Here is a 17,897-nt window from a genome sequence, read left to right as displayed (position 1 = left end):
GATTACAATATAAGTGTCCCTGAAGGGGCTGATGAGTGTATAAAGAAAACGAGGCATGGGCACACAACAGAATGTTATTTGAGCTTATAAAAAGAAGAAACCCTGCCTTATGTAATAACATGGATGCACCTTGAGGACATTATGTTAAGTAGAATAAGCCCAGGACAAATACTGCATGATTCCACTTAGATGAGATATTTCAAATAGTCAAACCCAGAGAAGCAGAGATTGGAACAGTGGTTGGCAGGGGCCATGAGGAGGAAACAGTGGAAAGTAGCTGTTCAAAGGATGTCATTTCAATTATGCAACATGAATAAATTCTATAGATCTGCTACACAACATTGTACCAATAATTGAAAATATTGTTTTCTACACTGAAAAAGTTTAAGAACAAGGTAGATCTCATGTTAAGGGTCCTTACCAAACACACATGCACACATACAAATTTTATTCCAGGAATGGCAAAAAAAGATTAGTGAAGCATAAAAGGAGGCTACAAGGGAGGCAGTTGCATGACAGATGAGAAACAAACAGGTTAGGTCACTCAGACCTTGTATCTTTCAACCCAAAGGAGCTGAGGAAGGAGCCACAGTCACCAGCGGTGTCCCACTCACCCTCTCTGCACTCCAGAGTGATGGCCCAGCCCTGGCTGCCCTCACATATTTTGATCATCTGCCTCATAAGAGATACATCCTATTTCCAAGTCACTGCCTAATTACCCAATACACTGCCTCTGCTCTGTTGCTCTTAAGGGACCTTTCTTTAGCTGTCATCTTGAAACAGCTGCTCAGTGAACTCTGGAAAGAGGGTTAAGAAATGTGGAACTCAGATACTGGACTGGTTTCCATCGACCATTCCTCTGCTTGATCTGTAAAAATATTTCAAGGAAGTGGAAAAAAACAGTGAAGGCATGTGTATTTGTGGACAGCCGAGTTCATGTCTTCAGCTATAGAGGCAATGAAGGAACTATTCTGAATCAGGGCTCTTGAGGTGCCAAACAACAGCAGCAACAAAAACACAGGTGCTGAGGATAAGATTATTAATAGAATCAGAAAACCTCTTATAATAACATGTATATCACAGCAATGACATTATTGCTCCCAGTAGAAAAACATGTACGTACTTATCTACACACACAGATGTTGTTTGACTTTATTGCCAAAGGCAAATCACTATGAGTTGAAAAGTTTTGTTTCTCTTTTACTCTGGCTTTGCCATAATTCTGGAACTGCATGATCTCCAGGGTGAAATGTGCTTTGGGTTACAGCTTTGCTTCTTGCTAACAATGTGTTGAGAGGTTATGTAACACTTGAAATTTCAATGTTATGTATGGATGATTTACTTTGCTGTACATTAGAAACTAACACAACATTGTAAATCATCTATACTCAATAAAAATAAGAAAATAAATTTCAGTGTTCATATCTATAAAGTTGAAATAACAATTAATCCCCTTTTTCCTGAGAAGTAAATTAAATCCAAAGTGGCTCAGTGGTAAAGAATCCACCTGCCAATGCATGAACCACAGGAGATACAGGTTTGATCCCTGGGTCAGGAAGATCCCCTGAAGGAAGAAATGGCAACCTACTCCAGTATTTTCACCTGGGAAGTCCCATGGATAGAGGATCCTGACAGGCTACAATCCATGGGATGACAAAGAGACAGACACAACTAAGTATGCATGCATTTCCATTGCATAATCTTGAGTTGTGTTTAAATTGACATTACACATCAGAAAGTATGGGATTAAGACTCGACTATGTTTGTTCTGGAACTTGTAACTTGAAAAGTGAAAGAAAGTGAAAGTGAAGTAGCTAAGTCGTGTCCAACTGTTTGTGACCCCATGGACTGTAGCCTACCAGGCTCCACAGTCCATGGAATTTTCCAGGCAAGAGTACTGGAGTAGGTTGCCATTTCCTTCTCCAGGGGATCTTCCTGACCCCGACCCAAGGATCGGACCCGTGTCTCCTGCATTGGCAGGCAGGCGTTGCAGGCAGACGCTTTACCATCTGAGCCACCAGGGAAGCCCTACTTGTAATTTGAGAGCTGGTCAAAACGAATCTTTCTACAAAACTGACTCTTGAATCAGTATCCACATCCCTCTCTCTGGTGCTTATGACACTGATTTCACTGACACATTAAACCTGGCGGTTTGGACAAGGCAGCAGAAGGAATGCTACAACCATCGGCACCATTAAAAGTGGAGCTGTAATTTAAGTGAGAACCCCATGACATGGCCTGGCACCAGAGGTCAATGGTGGATATATTATAGAATCTGAATCCTTTGCAACAAGATAAAAAGAGTACTTGGTCATTCACTACCATATAAACCTTAGGTAATTACAGATCCCAGAATTCCGAAAAATTAAACATCATTAAAAATGGGAGAAAGTAATGAGAGCTATTTGTAAGGCTTCTGAAGTGCTTTTCAGCAGCCCCATATAGAAGGACTGTAGAGATCAGATCTCAATCTTGTTAATGTGAACATTTATCACTCAAACCTCGGCTCTGTTAGCTAATTGAAACCATTTAAACAACAGGACAGTTAAGGCTAGAGGTGTGTGTGTACATGCACATGTGCTCAGTTGTGTCGGACTCTTTGTGACCCCATGGACTGTAGCCCACCAGGCTCCTCTGTCCATGGGACTTCTCAGGCAAGAATACCAGAGTGGGTTGCCATTTCCTCCTCCAGGGGATCTTCCTGACCCAGGGATCGGACCCGTGTCTCCTGCATTGGCCGGCAGGTTCTTTTCCAGTTGTGCCACCTGGGAGGCCCCTAGGCTGTAAGATTTATTGATGAAGTTCAAAGTAACACATCAGGCTCCTTGCTTCCTGAAGATTATAGAATCTTTGTGTTGAAAGGGACATGAGAGAGTCAGATAGCTCAGTCACTCACAAACACACCCCACTATAATATCCATTTCTGTGCTTTGTGACCTTTTTTGTTGGGGAGAGTATAATTTTACAGATACAAAATTCACTAACTTATAAGACATTTTTGCCAGTACCAATTGTTAGAAATTTTTTTCTGTATTTTATATGACATCTGTCTCTCTCTCTCTCTCTCTTTTTACTTCCATTCATTTGTTTTAGTTTGGCTCTGGACCACAAAACACACCTGCCTGCTCCAATGCAAGTACCTTTCAGCTGTCTGAAGACATTTCTCAAGTCTTCCTTGATCCTCTCTTTTCTCAGCTAAAGATGTCAGTTTTCTTGGATGTACCTCAGTGTGCTCAGTCGCTAAGGCTCTTTGCAATCCCATGGACTGTAGCCTGCCAGGCTCCTCAGTCCATAGGATTTCCCAGACAAGAATACTGGAGCAGGTTTCCATTTCCTACTTCAGGGGACCTTCTCTACCCAGGGATCAAACCGGTGTCTCTTGTGTCACCTGCATTGGCAGGCGGATTCTTTACTACTGCGCCACCTGGAAAGCCCCCACTTTATGAGATAGAGTTATCATATCATGCTCGTAGCTGTCCTTTGCTCAATGTAGTTCAATTTCTCAATGTAATAATTTCTCAAAAATGATCTTAAATAATGGAACATATCTTTTTGACATGTGACCTCATCTATACACACTTTTTGTTTGTTTGACTTTAGTTTTTATATAGACCTGTTGGTTGTTCAAATTTCTGGAAAGCAAAAGTCAGCTCTTGGTTAAGTGAGCAATTAAGTTACAAATCCTAGATACATGCCTTTTCATTATAGAATTTTTCTGAGTTAACAATCTAGAAGACAAATGAATATCAGAAGAAATTTAGATAGTTTAATATAGCTGATTTTTAAAATATTGAACCAGCTTTGATTCCCTGGAATACATCTCACTTGGTTAAGTATACAATTTTTTTTTGTAAGTTGTTCATTTCTATTTGATAGTGTTTTGTTAAGCATTTTTGTAACTCCATTCATGTGGGATATTGTTTTGTATTTTTCTTCATGTTGTCTTTGCCTGGTTTCAGTATCAAGGAAATATGAGTTTTATGGAATAAAATGGGGAGTGTCTGCTTTGTATTTTATGAAAGAGGTTGTGTACACTTGGAGTTGTTCTTCTTTGAAGTCTTTATAGATTTCTCTGGTGAAGCCATCTGATCCTTTCCTCACACTATATTCATAAATTAAATCAAAATAAATCAGAGATCTAAATTTAAGAGTTAAAACTTTAAACCTCTGAAAGAAGATATAAGGGAAAATCTTTGTGACTTTAGGGCAGGCAAAATTCCTCCAGTAGTACACAAAAGGTACAAATTTGTTTGTCTCAGAACAATCACTAATGGCAGATTGAACCAATTCATATTGGAATATTTGCTTGATAAACAGAGTAGTTACCTGATCCACTTATATTTAAATAAATGTCATACTTCTGATGAGGTTTCAGTTCAGTTCAGTTGCTCAGTTGTGTCCAACTCTTTGAGACTCCATGGACTGCAACATGCCAGGCTTCCCTGTCCATCACCAACTCCTGGAGCCTACTCAACTCAAGTCCATTGAGTCAGTGATGCCATGCAACCATCTCATGCTCTGTCATTCCCTTCTCCTCCTGCCTTCAATCTTTCCCAGCATCAGGGTCTTTTCCAATTAATCAGTTCTTCGCATCAGGTGGCCAAAGTATTGGACATTCAGCTTCAGCATTAGAACTTCCAATGAATATTCAGGACTGATTTCCTTTAGGATGGACTGGTTGGATCTTTTTGCAGCCCAAGGGACTCTCAAGAGTCTTCTCGAATACCACAGTTCAAAAGTATCAATTCTCCATCCCAATTGGGATGGGGAATACATGTAAATCCATGGCTGATTCATGTCAATGTATGACAAAAACCACTACAATATTGTAAAGTAATTAGCCTCCAACTAATAAAAATAAATGGAAAAAAAGTATCAATTCTTCAGCACTCAATTTTCTTTACAGTCCAACTCTCACATCCATACATGACTACTGGAAAAACCATAGCTTTGTCGACATTTTAGGAATCAGCGAACTAAAATGGACTGGAATGGGTGTATTTAACTCAGATGACCATGGACCAGAATCCCTTAGAAGAAATGGAGTAGCCCTCATAGTTGACAAAAGAGTCCAAAATGCAGCAGTTGTATTCAGTCTCAAAAATGACAGAATGATCTCTGTTCATTTCCAAGGCAAACCATTCAATATCACAGTAATCCAAGTCTATGCCCTGACCAGTAATGCTGAAGAAGCTGAAGTTGAATGGTTCTATGAAGACTTACAAGACCTTCTGGAACTAACACCCAAAAAAGATGTCCTTTTCATTATAGGGGACTAGAATGCAAAAGTAGGAAATCAAGAAATACCTGGAGTAACAGGCAAATTTGGCCTTGGAGTACAGAATGAAGCAGGGCAAAGGCTAATAGGGTTTTGCCAAGAAAACACACTGGTCATAGCAAATATCCTCTTCCAACAACACAAGAGAAGACTACACATGGACATCATAAGATGGTCAATACTGAAATCAGATTGATTATATTCTTTGCAGCCAAAGATGGAAAAGCTCCATACAGTCGGCAAAAACAAGACTGGGAGGTTACTATAGCCTCCCTTATAGCCAAATTCTGACTTAAACTGAATAAAGTAGGGGAAACCACTAGACCATTCAGGTATGACTTAAATCAAATCCCTTACAATTATACAGTGGAAGTGAGAAATATATTCAAGGGATTGGATCTGATAGAGTGTCTCAAGAACTGTGGATGGAGGTTCATGACATTGCACAGAAGGCAGGGATCAAGACCATCCCCAAGAAAAATAAATGCAAAAAGGCAAAATGGTTGTCTGAGGAGGCCTTACAAATAGCTGTGAGAGGAAGAGAAGCAAAAGGCAAAGGAGAAAAGGAAAGATATACCCATTTGAATGCAGAGTTCCAAAGAATAGCAAGGAGAGATAAGAAAGCCTTCCTCAGTGATCAATGCAAAGAATAAAGGAAAGAAGGTCTTGTAGGTCTTCATAGAACCATTCAACTTCAGCTTCCTCAACATTACTGGTTGGGGCATAGGCTTGGATTACTGTGATATTGAATGGTTTGCCTTGTAAACGAACAGAGATCATTCTGTTGTTTTTGAGATTGCACCCAAGTACTGCATTTTGGACTCTTTCATTGACTCTGATGGCTACTCCATTTCTTCTAAGGGATTCTTGCCCACAGTAGTAGGTGTAATGGTCATCTGAGTTAATTTCACTCATTCCAGTCCATTTTAGTTTGCTGATTCCTAAAATGTCAATGTTCACTCTTGCCATCTCCTGTTTGACCACTTCCAATTTGCCTTGATTCATGGACCTAACATTCCAGGTTCCTATGCAATATTGCTCTTTACAGCATTGGACTTTACTTCCATCACCAGTCACATCCACAGCTGGGTGTTGTTTTTGCTTTGGCTCCATTTCCTCATTCTTTCTGGAGTTATTTCTCCACTGATCTCCAGTAGCTTATTGGGCACCTACCAACCTGGGGAGTTCATCTTTCAGTATCATATCTTTTTGCCTTTTCATAGTGTCCATGAGGTTCTCAAGGCAAGAACACTGAAGTGGTTTGCCATTCCCTTCTCCAGTGGACCACGTTTTGTCAGAACTCTCTACCATAACTTGTCTATCTTGGGTGGCCCTACACCGCATGGCTCATAGTTTCATTGAGTTAGACAAGGCTGTGGTCCATGTGATCCCATTGGTTAGTTTTCTGTGATTGTGGTTTTCATTCTGTCTGCCCTCTGATGGAGAAGGATAAGAGGCTTATGGAAGCTTCCTGATGGGAGAGATTGGCTGAGGGGGAAACTGGGTCTTGTTCTGATGGGCAGGGCCATGCTCAGTAAATCTTTTATCCAATTTTCTGTTGACGGGTGGGGCTGTGTTCCCTCTGTTTTATTTGACCTGAGGCCAAACTCTGGTGGAGGTAGTGAAGATAATGACACCCTCCTTCAGAAGATCCCATGCACACTCAGTGCCCCCAACCCTGCAGCAGGCCACTGCCAACCCACATCTCCGCCGGAGCCTCCTGGACACTCACAGGCAAGTCTGGGTCAGTCTCTCGTGGGGTCACTGCTCCTTTCTCCTGGTTCCTGGTGCACACAAGGTTTTGTTTGATGAGGTTTAGCTTTGATTTAAAGACTTATTTTAGAAACATCAAGGAACTAAAATCCAATTAACTATTAACTCCAAAATATTAATTTATACAATGTAAGATATGTAATTTTAATATTTTGAGTGGTTCAGTTAATAACTATGATTGTATGCTCATGTAAACACAGCCTGTTCTCTTAAACAAAACTGTTGGTAGCTATGCATCTTAGAAGAGTGAAAATAGAGAAAAATAGGCTTAGTAGGGCAGATTGTTAAACATGAAAATGTAATTTTCAGTAGTAGAAAGTCAATAAATAATGTCTAAAGTTGAAAAAAACAGCAAAAAAGCAATACAGTCGTGTTATTAGAAGTAAGAATCTAATTGCCTAGGTGGGAAATGAGATTGCTAAATAAATTAAAAGTTAGGTGGAGAGTTAATCTAGGAGGTAGATGATGCATATGGCAAGAGAGGGAATGTGGAAGAGCAGAGAGGAAGGAAGCATGGGATTTCTACTTTTAAAAATCTGTTAGTAATATTTGCCTTTAGCTATGGACTTCCATGGTGGCTCAGATGGTAAAGAATCTGCCTGCAATGCGGGAGAGCCATATTTGATCCTTGGGTTGGGAAGATTCCCTGGAGAAGGGAATGGCAACCCACTCCAGAATTCTCGCCTAGAGACTTCCATAGACAGAGGAGCCTGGTGGGCTACAGGCCATGTGATCACAAAGAGTTGGACATGACTGAGTAACTAAAACACACACATACAACAAATAGTTCTTTCTTTGATAAAAATAAACATTGCATCAAATGAAAAGGAAGTAGGGAAGGGAGAAAGGTAGAGAAGAAAGAACACTGTAGTTAAGTTGCTTCATTGCACAGATAATGAAAGTAACCTTGCAGGGTAAATGAACTAAAACTAGCTGAATGTTATGCAAATAGGTATTTATTACCTGGAGTAAAAATTATAGTGACAGCATATTATGGTTATAAAACAGTCTCACATAACTTAGGCAAAAATGAAATTCCTGTTAGATGATTTCACATTATAACCAAAATATTAGTCATATTGATAGCCAAGCTATTAGTGTGTAAAATGCATATATAGAAACGAATAGTAACAGTGAACATTTATTTATTTATTTGCCACTTATTATATGCCATGCAATTTTCCTAAATACTTATTTTCAAAACTAAATCTCCATGTAACTTTGGAAATAGTAATTATTATTATCTCTATTTTACCAGTTAGGTGATAAAATGTTCACATTAAAACCTATGACTAGGTGACAGGGCCAAGACTCAATCCCAGGTAGGCTGACTTGGTATTCCATGAATATCAAGTGGAACAAAGCAGTATTTCTAATGTAGCTTATTACTCTGCATAATGCACTATACTATATATAATTAAATTAACACATGAAATATTAAAAGAAAAAAATTTCATTATTTCATCTCCATTCCCTATTTCTCTATTAGAATTTTACTTATTCAAGTAAGTTAAAAGCATTTTGGTTAATGGAGGGTAGGAAATATTACTGGAAAATTCAGATCATTTTTATTTATCATCATTGTTTTTATGGCATATTTGTTAATATAGGAAGTTTTCCTTGACCAACAGCATAAGTTATTTGTTTACTATTATGAGCTTTCATAGCATCCCATACTTTTCCTTTTATGACAACTAACTATAACTCAAATTTTAAAATTAAATTGTAAATGTCTGTCTTATTTTCTAAACTATAAGTTTCAGTATCCTGAAAAAAGATAAGGTATACTAGGATACTGTTGCCTAGTATCCAACACTATGGGTGTTACATGGCATATATTGAACATTTGCTAAATAAATGAAGAAATATTCATGTGAATGTAGTGACATTTTAGCTAATTCTCTATGAAGCTACATTAACTTGCTTTTTTTCTTTGCTATTATATTATAAATAATGCCTAAATGAATATCCTTATACATACATCACTTACATTTATCTGATTATTTCCTTATGATCAATGTCTAAATGTGAAATTCTTGGGTCAGGAATGGTGTGCACATTGCCAGACCTCCCTTTTTATTTATTATTAATTTGTATTCCCATCTATAACATATGGATTTGTTAAGGGCAATGTTAGCTGTTTAAACTGATAAACACAAATTTTAGTGGCTTAACACAAAGGAAAATGTATTTCTTGTTTATATAAAGTTTATTTCATGGTGGATTTCATAGTGAGAGATCACGTAGTCACTGAGACCCAGGTTGATGTCATCTGCCAGTTTTCATTTTTGGCTACCAAAATCTCCATCGCTTTCTAAATCCAGCCTGCAGTTAGAGAAAGAAGAGAGTATATGTACATGTGTTGGGAGTAGGAGTGAAAAGGACAGGGCCAGTTGTGATCTTGGCCTAGGAGTGGCATATGTTACTTCTGCTAGATATCATTATTCAATACTCTGTCAAATGGCACCTGTGTGCAAAAAAGAAATGTGACGCAGCTGTTTACATCAGAGGAGATGTAAACTGACTAGCTAGTTGCTCTCTGCTGGGGTATGCCACACCTTGTCACAACAGTATAGAAGTGATCTCTTAAGCCTTCGTCAATATGAGGGGCTAAAAGATGACCTGTCTCACTTTCATTTGTGGTTTCAAAAAATCTCTCAAGAGGTTGAGCCTATTTTATTATGTACTTTTAACCCTTTTTATGTCTTCTTTGGAAATTACTGATTTCCCCCCTACATTGGACACTATTATTACTTCTTTACTCTTGCCTCATGTCCACCTTTGGAGTCAAACTTATCCTGATTGTAAAGCCTATTCCTTTCAGCAGCTTTATGACCCAATATCAACTGAATACTTATTTCCAAATCCATTAACTTTGAATATTGTTGACAGAGAGCTTGAATTCTAGAATCAAATTGAAATAGTAGATTTATACCAACTAGTCAGGGCTAGGTGCTCTGTAGACCTGACTGCTAACCTGATTCTTCAGAGGGTGAAGAGTCAGTACAAAAGATAGCAGATTAGCCAAGATGGTCAAAGATAAGTCAAAATCAGGTCATGGATGGTAATGGAAAATTAATAGTTTAGAAGAGAAATGAGGAGGTCCCTGATCTATAAAAACAAATAGGGCATCTATAAAGCAATCATCCTTTGATAAAAAAATAATTAATTAAAAAAAGAAAAAAAACCACTTTCCTTAGTGTGTTTTTACTGGCAGAATAACACATTTAATTTATGAATTTAATTACACACATTTTGAATTATATAGTATATAAAATAATGGCACAACTTAAATATATTGCTTTTTCCATGCTTACATTTCTTTTTTTTTCATGCTTACATTTCATAAAATAATTTTATTAGAACTCTTCACATACATATTTGACCTAAACGTTTTTATAAATACTAGTGCCATTTTTTTCCTTTTCTTAATTTTTCTTTAACCATATTTTAATACTCTAAGCAGCCCCCCAACATTTTTATATCAATTCCACTGGTATAGGAGTTTTGCATGCTGTTTCTACTATATCAATGGTTCCCTTGTAAGCAGGTATGTTTAAAACTCTGAAGTTAATCTCCCTCCTCTGTTGATAATATCAGATTTTATATGTTGAAGCCCTAATATCTAATGTTGCTCTTTGGTGGCAGAGCTTTAAAAGGTGAAGTGAAGTGAAGTGAAAGTTGCTCAGTTTTGTCTGACTCTTTGGGACCCCATGGACTATACAGTCCTTGGAATTCTCCAGGCCAGAATACTGGAGTGGGTAGCCTTTCCTTTCTCCAGGGGATCTTCCCAATCCAGGGATTGAACCGAGGTCTCCTGCATTGCAGGCAGATTACAAAGGTAATTGAGGTTAAATAAGATCATAAGGGTAGGACCCTAACCCCTTATGCCTAGTTTCCTTAGAAGAGGAAGAGACAAGAATGCGCATGTGCAGAGGCAAGGCCGTATGCGGACACAACAAGAAGGTGTCAAACTAAAGAGAGAGGCCTCAGGAGAAACCAAATCCGATGGCATCTTGACCTTGGACTTTCAGGTTCCATAACTGTGAAGAGATAGAAGCCAGAATGAATGAAGCCATTCATTCTGCTAATTTTTTTTAAATACTATTTTTAATTGAATGGTTTTAGATTTACAGAGGAGAAGGCAATAGCACCCCACTCCAGTACTCTTGCCTGGCAAACCCCATGGAGGGAGGAGCCTGGTGGGCTGCAATTCATGGGGTCGCTAAGAGTCGGACACGACTGAGCGACTTCACTTTCACTTTTCACTTTCATGCATTGGAGAAGGAAATGGCAACCCACTCCAGTGTTCTTGCCTGGAGAATCCCAGGGACGGGGGAGCCTGGTGGGCTCCCGGCTATGGGGTCACACAGAATCGGACATGACTGAAGCGACTTAGCAGCAGCAGCTTTACAGATAATTTGCCAAGCTAGTACAAAGAGTAGTTCCATACCCCTCACCCAGTTTCCTCTACTGTTAACATCATTCTTTCTTTATATAGTTGAATGTAGTTAAAATATTTACTTTCAGCTATCTCTTAATAGTTTATTATTTTCAGTTAATTAGTTTAGAATTCTTTCCACTTATTGTATTTGCTGATTCTCCCTTTTGGTGGTATATTTCCTCTTTATGTTCATTCACTTCTAAAACATTTAAACGATTCTTCAGTGAAAATTGTCCTGCTTGGATTTTCACCTGTGCTTGGATTATAGAAGTAAAACTGTGTGATAGATTTTCGCTTGCTTACTTAGTCTCATAGGTTTTCCAGGTTTTCCACTCCCCCGTCCCCATTATTTCTCTGATGGGATTTCACCTAGTATGAGATGTGCAAAAGGCGGGCTTTCTCACCCACATAGTGCGTAAGCTTGTGGTTCTGAAATTTAATAGATAATTCTTTTTTTGCTCACTAATCAAAGCAGATGATGTTTCCAGGACACCTAGAATAGGTAAACAGGGAGCTTGGGTTCCAACTCTACTGTGTTTGAGGTCCCTTAAACTCATGAAGAAATTAAAATTCCAGCTTCTACTTTGACATCCCCCAGCTCAAGCATATACTTTAAATTTATTATTTACAGTTTTTCTATCCTTTCTGCTTTTTACATTGGGAATTTGGAAGGTAGTTGAAGCTGGGTAGCCCACTGCTGTCTATTCAGTTCATTATTTTAACTGGATTTTGAATCTGCTTATTGTTTTAAAGATAATTCCTCATCTGCATAGGAATGTAACTTGGACCACATGATAAAAGAAAAGAGTTCATCTTGCTCTCAATATACTGAACATACAGGTGAAGATAAATGAAGTATGGTTTAAGATGGCACATTCAGGCCTTGGAGTGGGTGATTAGCATGTGACTAAAGTAATCTAAAGATTAACTAAATCTAATTAGTAATTACTAAATTATTAGTAATTAATAAATCTAATTACTTTAGTTTAATTAATCTAAAATAAACTAAAGAACTTAGTGATAAATGAAACCATTATGACTAAAATGTACATTAACTAATAGACTGTTAACCCATGAGAACAATGACTGAATCTGCATTTTTTACTGCTTTATCCCCACCAGCACCTAGAACATCACTCGGTGAGTGCTCAGTATGCATTTTGAAAATATTTCTAAGCAATTGCCCTAATTCCCTCCTCATCCTTCATCTCATTTGGGACTTGGCTATCCCGTCTATCAGTGTTGCCCTTTGTTTTCTCATTTTCTCATTACTTACTTCATTGTATTATGCTTTGTTTCTCATTCAATGTGAATCAGTAATATAAAGATGCTTATAAGAATTACTGACATATTCATATGAAAAGAATATTTAGATTTGTTAATTTCTAAGGTTCAGTTACAGATAACAGAAACTACTCTATTTTAAACAGAAAGTGATTCAATAATTTTGTTTAGTCACTAAGCCATGTTTGACCTTTTTTGCGACCCCATGGACAGAGAAGCTGCCGAGCTGCCAAGCTCCTCTGTCCATGGGGTTTTTCCAGGCAAGAATATTGGAGTGGGTAGCCATTTTCTTCTCTGGGGGATCTTCCCAAGCCAGGGATCAAACCTGTGACTCCTGCATTAGTAGGTGGATTCTTTACCAAGAGGCAGGTATATTAGAACAACTCCCTAAAACCACCATACAGTTTCTAGTCTTCCATTTTACCTCAGCTATTATCAAGAAGCTGGAGCATAGGGAATCCCTTGTATCAAATGCTAGTTCCAGGATCTTACTGCTTTAGTCTCCATTCAGGCATCTTGAAGTGGCTATAGCCCATTATTGACTCCAAAATAATATCACCTTCACTGCAATTTGAATATCAGGAAGCTGCTACCAGAACGGTTAGCCCTTTGGTCAAATGAGCCTACTGGTACTACAACTTGGAGTTAGATAGACCCGAGTTTAAATTCTTTTCCTCTTTTATCTTAGACATGTAAACAGGGAAATACCATTTTACATCTCGGAACCTCAGTTTTTTCCTCTGCAAAATGAATATTGTAATAAATCATAAGTTTGTCATAAAAATGAATGTGTTCCTAGGAACAACATCTGATATATATATAATTGATACACCAAATGCAATAGTTACCTTCCTAATGTTGCCTATGCCTTAAGCTTACTCTGAGTGAGTCTTTCTGTGCTTATATTGACTTCCCCAGTCAGAAAATACAATTTATGATATTTTTCTTCTTCATCCTATAGGTTTATTATGAGAGTCTAGTGAGAGGGTATATATGAAAAACAAAAGACTGTGAACTGTTAGGCAATATTATTTCTCCTATAGGCTGATTGGACTGCTGTAATTGATATGGTTTCTCATTGAAATTTTTCTTTTTCTTTTTAATTGGAGGATAATTGCTTTACAATATTGTGTTGGTTTCTGCCTTACAACAGTGTGAATCAGTCATGAGTATACATATGTCCTCTCCATTTTGAGCCTCCCTTCCACCCTCTACCCCATCCCACCTCCCCTACCCCTACTCCATCCCACCCCTCTAGGTTATCACAGCACACTGGGCTGAACTCCTTGTGTTAAATAGCAACTTCCAACTGGCTATTTCACGTATGGTAATGTATATGTTTCAATGCTACTCTCTGAGTTTTTCCCACCCTCTCCTTCTCCTGTCATGTCCACAAGTCTGTTCTCTATACCTGCTTCTCTATTCTTGCCCTGAAAATAGGTTTATTACCATTTTCTAGATTCCATATATATGCATTAATATGTGATGTTTGTTTTTCTTTTTCTGACTTACTTCACTCTGTGTAACAGTTTCTAGGTTCATCCATTGCTATAATTGATTTGACCAACCAGGTCAGTCTGAGGGAATAGTCAAGTTCTTTATAAAATCATTTCCTGTATTGCTTTTCTTTCACTGACAATAAATCAAGTCAGTCAAAATTGTTAATACTGACAAATGTATATACATATATATGGGTTTGCCTCTAGAAAGACAAATAGTAAAATTGTAAGAAAATTATATCTATGAGGCAGACTTAAAAGAACAGATTGTTCAGCCTATAAATATGATTTATAATGAATCTTTAAGCATAGAGACAGGTCTTGTTTCAAGAAAACTCAGTATCTGAACACTGATGTTTACAAAACCCAAATGAGGGGATAATCAATCACTCCACAAGAGGACTCTTCACCTCCCAAACAGGTTCTCTTTCACACAGGGGATATCCCAAATAGAAATCAATTCATTTTATAAAATTTAATTTTCCCAAAATGTTTCAGAAAAAGGAGGTCCATCTGTCTAAATGCCTTTTGCACTAACGATGGTCACCATCTGTTTTCTAATCCCCACAGGATAGCAAATAAGAGATCGAATTCTAAAATGTGAACTCTAAATTGATCTAGGGAAGAATTTCATGTCTTGTTGTTAATCATAAGTGCAGGTTAATGAAGGCAAGGTATGGACTTTGCCATGTCTTCAGAAACGAAATTACCTTCTCTGTTTTCTTTAGGAAATTGACTTAGAAGTGGACCTGTCTAAAGACTGAGGGAGATGCTGCTGCTGCTGCTGCTGCTGCTGCTGCTAAATTGCTTCAGTCGTGTCCGACTCTGTGTGACTCCATAGATGTCAGCCCACCAGGCTCCGCCGCCCCTGGGATTCTCCAGGCAAGAACACTGGAGCGGGTTGCCATTTCCTTCTCCAATGCATGAAAGTGGAAAGTGAAAGTGAAGTTGCTCAGTCGTGTCTGACTCTTAGCAACCCCATGGACTGCAGCCTACCAGGCTCCTCCGTCCATGGGATTTTCCAGGCAAGAGTACTGGAGTGGGGTGCCATTGCCTTCTCCGTGAGGGAGATGAGATGATCTTTAAGGTCGCACAGGCCCTAGGAGGCCATACCTTCTCCCCGTGCAGAGTATTCAGAGCTATTTGTGAGAAGCATTAGGAGTGACTGTGCCATATGGAAGAAATTCACAATCTGAGATGGTATATAGAAGGCAGTGTAAATGTGAAGGCCGTTGAAGGGCTGGATGACATCTCTTTAGCGATATGCTTTCTGAAACCCAAGACACCTGTTTTCCCAAAATGGGTAGGAAACCTGGAGGGAACATGCTTTCTTGTAAAGATTTTCCTGGAGATTTTCACTTCTTCCCATCTTCCTATTGAGTACAACACAGTGTGCACACAGGTACAGAGATTACAGAGCAGAATAGAAAAGCTTAAAGAACATTCTATGAATGCCTAAGGTCAGCAACTGAATTCAGATTTGACTTTATTCATTTTTATATTTGATGATTGGTTTAATCTAATGAGGTTAGAATTTAAGATCATTGATCTTTTCCTCCTGAAAAACCAGCTCTTATCATTGCTTATCTCTGGTGGTATGCTGGTAAATAAATATGTAATGACTGGCTCTCTGAGGAAAAACAGACAAAAAATTTTAAAAGCCCTAATTTTTAGTGTTGGCCAATTTCCTTGGTATAAGTTGTTCTACCATGGACAATTTCAGACTACCAAGAAGATGGTCATAAATGGGGAGCTGTGTAGAGTGGCTCAGAATCAGTTCCCCTGAATCAGCTACAGATACACTGTATCTTCATAGGTGTTTGCTATGCTCATCATTGCCCTGTAGCCTCATGCATGCCTTATCTTGACTGTTCCTTTGTAAATATATCTCTGGCTCTTCTATTTAAGTGCTTTTATCTTTTTCTGATTCATCTCTGTCTTCCACTCCTCCTACCACAATGCCTGGCAGTCTGACTGCTTGAAAAGTATCTTTTGAGAGAATGGCTGAATGGATGATCTTTTAAATTCTAAATTAAACCAAAGTTCAATGATGAGGAGTCAAATCTTATTAGCATTTTCCTGAATTCCAAAAGACACCACTTCATCAACTCTACTTGTGGTATCTTAACCCTACTTTTGCCCCTATACTGGGCAGTAGTTTAATCAAGAAATACATACAGCCTCAGAACCAATACACTATTAATAATAACATTTCTGAGATAATTGTTTACAGATGGCACGTGATCCAATTCTATAAACAGTATATAGATGTGAATTGGCTAGGAGACTTTTGACAAAGGTCTCCTCCAAAGTAAACAGAATTGCACTAAAGAAGAGTCCCTAATCTTGTCTTTTCATAGCACATGGGCATGTGATGTTCAGATCTGAGCAGATCCTTGATGTTTTTTAGTGAAATCCAAGAGAATCATGGAGAAACTGATCTAGAACCTTAACACTATTGGCCTGTTGAATTCTTAAAACCCAGACTGCCTGCCCCTTGACTTCTTGTTAGACAAGCTAATAAATCTATACTGTTTAAGCTACTTTTCATTGGGTATTCCATTATATACGATCTGAAAGCCTCCTAAGTAATGTGCTGCTGCTGCTAAGTCGTTTCAGTCATGTCCGGCTCTGTGTGACCCCATAGATGGCAGCCCACCAGGCTCCCCTGTCCCTGGAATTCTCCAGGCAAGAACACTGGAGTGGGTTGCCACTTCCTTCTCCAATGCATGAAAGTGAAAAGTGAAAGTGAAATCACTCAGTCATGTCTGACTCTTAGCAACTTCATGGACTGCAGCCTACCAGGCTCTTCCGTCCATGGGCTTTTCCAGGCAAGAGTACTGGAGTGGGTTGCCATTGCCTTCTCCACCTAAGTAATGTACTGCCTTATAAATTCCATAGACTCTGTTACTTTTCTACGATATGCAAATTCTCCATTTTCTGGTTTCTGCCTACCTTTGCTTCCTTCCTCTTCATCACAGTCCAAGCCACTTAAGGTTTTTACTAAATGTCTCATCTGGCTTCTTGTCTTTGCTCAAGTATTTTCTTCTTTTCAGAACACATAGCCTAAAAAAGAGAGTCTTCGAGTCAAGAAAAACCATGCACTGAAAATGTTCATAGAGAAATAATAATAATATTTATTTTCAAAAAATGATGCAAATGACATTAGTTTTAAGACCTGAGACATTTCTCACTTCTTTTCAATAAAATTAAATTTGATTTGTGTATTAGTTTGCTAGGGTTTCTGTAACAAATTAACGTGTGCTGGGTGGCTTAAACAATAGAAATTAATGCCTTATAGTTCTGTAGGCTCAAAGTCCAACATTGTAAGCTTTGAGGGAAAGATGTGGTCCAGGCCTTCCTCCTTGACTTGTAAAGATGACTGTCTGCTCTCTAATGTCTCTTCACATTATCTTCCCTCTATGCGTGTCTGTCTAGAGACTTCCCCTTTTCATAAGGATATCGTTCTCATTGGATTAGAACCAACTTTAGATGACCTCATTGTAGCTTGACTATCTCTATAAAGTCTATCTCCAAGTAAAGTCACATTCTGAGATACTGAGATTAGGACTCTGGCATATGAATTTTAGAATTCAACAATTCAACCCTGATAGTTAGT

This window comes from Muntiacus reevesi, chromosome 1 (assembly GCF_963930625.1).
Source record: "Muntiacus reevesi chromosome 1, mMunRee1.1, whole genome shotgun sequence".
Lineage (NCBI taxonomy): Eukaryota > Metazoa > Chordata > Mammalia > Artiodactyla > Cervidae > Muntiacus > Muntiacus reevesi.
The sequence above is the reverse complement of the archived record's forward strand: the minus strand, read 5'-3'. Positions refer to the sequence as shown.